This window comes from Podarcis pityusensis (genome assembly GCF_964106645.2).
Source record: "Podarcis pityusensis genome assembly, chromosome: 5".
NCBI classification, from domain to species: domain Eukaryota; kingdom Metazoa; phylum Chordata; class Lepidosauria; order Squamata; family Lacertidae; genus Podarcis; species Podarcis pityusensis.
Window position 1 is genome coordinate 28,903,164 of NC_138032.1, and position 6,654 is coordinate 28,909,817.

A 6,654-nucleotide genomic window follows, 5' to 3' on the forward strand; every position below is an offset into this window, starting at 1 on the left:
GCTGAATTCCTTACACAGGAATTTACAGATTTTTGGCAACAGGACTTGGGGAAGGAAGAATTTAAGATAGTGAATGCATTTAGACTTGGAAGAGGACAAAGGAGGAACAAGGCTAGGGACTGCTTGATTACTCTTCGAACAAAAGAGGAGAGAGACAAAATTTTGAACCTGCACTATCAAAAGACTTTGGAAATCTATGACTCAAGTGTGGAGATATTTAAGGACATTCCAAAACATCTTTTGGACTTAAGGTTAAACTACGGAGACCTAGTAGCCCTGTTGAGAAGAAATAGAATTCTCTTTAGGTGGGAATTTCCTCAAGGCCTATCTTTTAAATACAAAGGAAGAAAGATAAAAATAAGATCAGTTAACGATAAAGATAGGTTTCTGAAAGATCACGAAGAAGACCTACAGAAAGAAGCGGAATCCGGAGAAGAGCCAAAAACACTGGAAAAAGGAATACTGGACATAGCAAACTTATCTTTTGGATTGCACGGCCCAGAGAAAGAGACACCATCGACAGAACAAGAACAGACACTTGGCGCAGTTGGAGGTAAAGCGAAGTAACCCCATCATGGCTCTGCAACTGTTAAGTTGGAATTGTAATGGTTTGAACTCTCCTCGAAAGAGAAAAAGTGTTTTTCATTTACTAAAAAAGGAACGATTGGACTTGATTTGCTTACAAGAAACACATGTAACAAGGTTACACAGGAAACTACTGACTAATAAAAGATTGGGACAGGAGTTTATCTCATCTGACAAAGTTAAAAAAAGAGGAGTTGTGATATATGCAAAGGAGAGACTATCACCGAAATTAATTTTTAAAGATGAACAAGGCAGATTTTTGGCAATTGAAATTCAAGTTCGAGGAGAGAAATTTTTGATCGTAGGAATTTATGCACCGAATGAGGGGAAATCTGAATTCTTTAAAAAGTTGCATGAGACTTTATTGGACTATTTGGATTACAATCTGATTCTGATGGGGGATATGAATGGAGTAGTATCTACAAACATGGACAAGGCACAAAGACAGGTAGTTACCAAGGATGGTAGACTACCGAAAACATTTTTTGAGATGACAGACAATATGGACTTAGTGGACATTTGGAGAGTAAAGAACCCCCTGGGAAGAGAGGGAACTTTCTTTTCTGAAGCCAAGATGACATGGACTAGAATTGATCAAATATGGGTAACTAGAGGAATGGCACCAAAGATAAAGAAAGTGGAAATCTGCCCAAAAACCTGCTCCGACCATAACGCTGTAAGGATGGAGATGAAACAAATATCAACTGGCTCCTTCAGATGGAGGATGAATGACACCTTATTTAGAGATGAAGAAGTCTATAAAAAGGCCCAAAAAACTTTGAGAGATTATTTTGAAATAAATATGAACACCAATGTAGAAAAAAGAGTAATCTGGGACGCAAGTAAAGCTGTTATGAGAGGGTTTCTGATACAACAGAATGCAATAAAGAAGAGAAGTCAAATGAGAAGAAAGATAAAATTTTGGAGAAAATAAAAGAAAGTGAGAAGAAACTGAGAGCAAAACCAAAGTCGCAGGAGATTTTGAGAGAAATAAAATTATATCAAGTACAATATATGGAAATGATGAATCAGGAAATAGAATGGAAAATTAAACAAATGAGACAAAAAACATTTGAATCAGCTAATAAATGTGGGAAATTGCTGGCCTGGCAAATGAAAAAAAGACAAAAATTAAACACTATCACAAACTTAGAAGTGGAAGGAAAGAATATACATAACCCAATTGAGATTAGAGACTGTTTCCAGAGGTATTATAAACAATTATACACACAAGGGCCACAGAAAGAAATGGACATAGACAAATTTTTGAAGACAAATGGACTACAAAAAATCTCCCAAAAAAGCAAATTAATGTTGAACTATAAAATATCTGAACAGGAAGTAGAAGGTGCCATTCAAAATATGCAATTGGGCAAATCTCCAGGACCGGATGGGCTGACTTCTAGATATTATAGATCTTTGAAAGAGTGGCTATTACAACCTTTGAAGGAAGTCTGTAATGAAATATTGGAAGGGAAAAGGGCACCAGAGTCGTGGAAACAGAGACTGAAAAGACTCAGCTTAAGAACTACCGCCCTATATTGTTACTTAATGTGGATTACAAAATTTTTGCAGACATTTTGGCCAAGAGATTGAAAAAAGTATTGATGGAAGAGATCCATAAAGACCAAGCGGGCTTTCTCCCAGGAAGACACTTGTCTGATAATTTGAGAAATATAATTGATATTTTGGAAAAACTAGAAGTGAATATAAACACTAAAGCAGTTCTGATATTTGTGGACGCGGAGAAAGCCTTTGACAACATCTCTTGGAGCTTCATGAAGAAGAACCTACAGGGGATGGGGGTAGGCCAAGGTTTTGAAAATGGTATAGGTGCAATATACTCTGAACAAAAGGCTAAATTAATTGTCAATAATGTGGTGACGGAAGAATTTAAGATAGAAAAAGGGACACGACAGGGGTGCCCAATCTCCCCACTGCTTTTTATATCGGTCCTGGAGGTTCTGCTGAATATAATTAGAAGGGACCGGTTGGTTAAAGGTATACAGGTCGGAGCCAAACAGTACAAACTGAGAGCATTTGCAGATGACTTAGTATTGACGTTACAGGAGCCAGAATCTAGTACTAAAAGGGTTTTAGAACTAATTCAAGAATTTGGTCAACTGGCAGGATTTAAACTGAACAAGTTAAAAACTAAGGTTTTAGAGAAAAATTTAACACCGATTGAAAGAGAGAGGTTTCAGAACGAGACAGGCCTGACTGTGGTTAAGAAAGTGAAATACCTGGGGATTAATATGACAACCAAAAATGGGAACTTATTTAAAGATAATTATGAAAAATGTTGGACGGAAGTGAAAAAAGATTTAGAAATCTGGTCAAATTTGAAGCTTTCACTGTTGGGTCGTATTGCTGTGATAAAAATGAATGTATTGCCTAGAATGCTGTTTTTGTTTCAAACATTGCAAATTGTGGACAAGATGGACTGTTTCAAGAAGTGGCAGAGAGATATTTCTAGATTTGTCTGGCAGGGCAAGAAGCCCAGAATAAAATTTAAGATATTAACTGATGCAAAGGAAAGGGGTGGATTTGCCCTGCCAGACTTTAAACTTTACTATGAATCAGCAGCTTTTTGCTGGTTGAAAGAATGGCTACTTCTTGAAAACACAGACATTTTGGACTTAGAAGGTTTTAACAATGTATTTGGATGGCATGCATATCTGTGGTATGACAAGGTCAAAGCGCATAAAGCATTTAAAAACCATATTGTCAGGAAAGCACTGTTTAATGTTTGGATAAGATACAAGGATTTGTTGGAAAACAAAACCCCAAGGTGGCTGTCACCGATGGAAGCGAAAGCTCTGAAAAGGCTCAATATGGAGGCCAATTGGCCGAAATATTGGGAAATTTTGGAACAAGATGGAGATAGACTGAAACTGCAGAGTTTTGAGAAACTAAAAAATAAAGTGCGAGACTGGCTTCATTATTATCAGATAATGGAGGCATATAATTTGGACAAGAAAATTGGCTTCCAGGTGGAAAAATCAAAATTAGAAACAGAACTGTTAGAACCCAAAACTAAGAATTTGTCAAGAATGTATAACTTGCTGTTGAAATGGAATACTCAGGATGAAACGGTGAAATCTGCTATGATTAAATGGGCACAAGATGTTGGACATAATATTATGTTTGCTGACTGGGAACAGTTATGGACCACAGGTATGAAGTTTACGGCATGTAATGTCCTAAGAGAGAATATTATGAAAATGATATACAGGTGGTACATGACCCCAGTCAAGCTTGCAAAAATCTATCATTTGCCCGACAATAAATGCTGGAAGTGTAAAGAAACTGAAGGTACATTCTTTCACCTTTGGTGGACGTGCCCAAGGATTAAGGCCTTCTGGGAAATGATATATAATGAACTGAAAAAGGTATTTAAACATACCTTCTTGAAGAAACCAGAGGCCTTTCTCCTAGGCATAGTCGGCCAATTGGTGCCAAAGAAGGACAGAACTTTTTTTATGTATGCCACAACAGCAGCAAGAATACTCATTGCAAAGTATTGGAAGACACAAGATCTACCTACTGTGGAAGAATGGCAGATGAAGGTGATAGACTATATGGAACTGGCAGAAATGACTGGCAGAATCCGAGACCAGGGAGAAGAGTCGGTGGAAGAAGATTGGAAGAAATTCAAAGATTATCTACAGAAATATTGTAAAATTAATGAATGTTAGAATGATGTTGGATAGTAATTAAGTGGTTCCAGCTGTAATAAATAGGTAAAAATTTAATATTATTACTTTTAAAGGATTTGCTGAACCAACAGATTGAAGTGGAATACAAAAAAGGGAGGTATGAGGAGGTCCAGGAAATAAGTCAAAGGAAAATAAGTAATGGAAAATCTGTGTGTTTTTAACTATTTTTATTTTGTATTTTTGTCCTTTTTTTCATTTTTATTGTAATATTTTAAAAAATCTTAATAAATATCTTATATATAAAAAAAAAGGAATGGGAGAGATCAGTAACATTAATATCGAGAATATTAATACCTAGCCCTTCACCATTATCTTGGCTACAAATGTTAGCATAAACTTGATTATGTATGTTGCACCTGGGGTTATTAATGACTTCTCATCTTTTTGTGGGGAGGCAGAGAAATGGATGACAGATCTCTTCACAACAACGCTAATGAAGAGGTGTATGAACCAAAGTACACGTGACACCAGAGATATGTGAATATTAATCCCCTCATCCCCCATCTTTTACAATGAAGAGTCTGTCAGTGGGCTGAGAGGAGTGTGAATTAGGGCTTACCCACTTTTCTTTCCTCTGCACTTTCCAAGCACGGTCCCTGCTTTAAAGCTCCATGTGCTCTTTCTGTTTGCTCTAGCGCTTTCCTCATGAAACCCATTCTTTACCGCTGAATCAGAGCAAGTGGCAATCCATGGAAAACCTGAATTGCTGTTTGTTGCGCTTCAATTATAGAGTGGGTTTTCACAGGGAAAGCTCGGGGGGGGGGGGGAAGAGTCATTGGACACAGAGCTTTAAAGTGCAGGCCTATGCCTGGAATGCTAAGTGTGAATAAGGCCTATGATAGGCTATGATACTGGAAGACTGGCTAACTCATTTTCCCCATACAATTTTCTCAATGTGAAGCACCACCCAACATGGTAAATGTACAAATGCCCATGTGATAAGAGCGGTATGCTATTGAGTGCAACAATGATAACCAAAACAGCATAAACACAGAGCAAATCCAGGCACTTGTGCTACAATAGTACTGGAAATCAAATTTAAGTACTGTAGTGGCAAGTAGAGGAAGAGTGAAGGGCCAGGAAAGGAGTTTGTGCTACTAATTTAACATCCCATTGTAAGAAACTAATGCCAAATATTAGGCTCTCTTTGTTGAAAGCTGTCAGGTTTCTATAGCACAAGTGTTTCTGGCAGGTTGTTTAAATCTTAAGTATTGTTTGCTTAGCCCTCACCACATACCTTTATTTATTATAATTTATTACTTGTGGAGTGTTTTCCACTGGGAGAGTAGCCTGGCACTATCATTCTCTGCCTTTACATTGGAAGCAAAAATCATTTTTATTTACCCAGGCCTTTGATTCTTAATTTGGAGACTACTTGGTTATGCTGGTAGCCTTGTTTGTGCTCACCCTTTAGTGGGGTAGGCAGGATTTATCATTTCCAAATATATGGATCAGAATTTTTGGTTGTTTGTTGCTGTTTTTACCTCTGGTCTTCATGGGGGGGGGGGGTTGCCTTCAATCTTCTTCTTTTTGAAGCTTTGAGGCATTTGGCACCCAAAGCAGCAAATAAATATAGCCAACAAAGACGGGCTACTACCACTCACGAATAAGCTTGAGCCTGCTTCAGAAGGGCTACTGGACCTTTCTATTTGGGCAAACTTGTGGAAGAAAAGCGTTTGAGCTGATGGGTTGGTGGAGTGTTTTCAGTTTTGGACGCCATCCAGGCATGGCCAAACTTGGCCCTCCAGCTGTTTTGGGACTACAATTCCCATCATCCCTGACCACTGGTCCTGTTAGCTATGGATGGTGGGAGTTGTAGTCCCTAAACAGCTGGAGGGCCAAGTTTGGCCTCGCTTGCCTTAAGACAGAGAAAGGAGCAGGGCGAAGTAAGCAAGGCAGGTGGACCCAAGTGTACAGAAAAGCACGAAAGCGCCATTCCTCCGACGCTACCATCTACCGGCCTCACAGCTAAGACACGTTAGAGGACAGGGGGGCAGAACTGACGTGCCCCCCCAGCTCCAAATTACGGGCAAGGCTGGGGGGGGGGACGTCTCCCGACTCCTCAGTCCGACGGCTCTACTTTCCCTTCAGGAGAGGGAGGGACAGGGAGGGAAGCGGCTCCCCACCACCTCACACGCTCAGCTTAGGCTCCTGAGCGGGACCGTCGCAACAAACAGGCGCTCCCCCTCCTCCCGAAAAAAACACTTACGTTCTGCGAGCGAGCGCGCGGCTGCAGGCGGGAAAGAGCAGCCGCGCCGCCGCGCCACGTGACTCGCCCAAGGCCCAATCAGAGCAGGGGGAAAGCACTGTGATGATTCATCACTTTGCCCCGCCGCCTCCGCGGCGCCCC

The 6,654-nt window shown here is 39.9% G+C and overlaps 1 protein-coding gene across 3 annotated transcripts in view; it reads right to left on the reverse strand.

The window, feature by feature from the left end:
- Positions 1 to 6,654, reverse strand: part of RHBDD1 (rhomboid domain containing 1) — a 33,782-nt gene extending 27,128 nt beyond the window's left edge. Inside the window, exon 1 of one of the 3 annotated variants that reach the window (XM_081006998.1) lies at positions 6,514 to 6,654. The gene's annotated coding sequence lies outside the window, so the exon portion shown is untranslated. The remainder of the gene's footprint in view (positions 1 to 6,513) is intronic. The other 2 variants (XM_081006999.1, XM_081006997.1) reach the window with 2 other exon arrangements.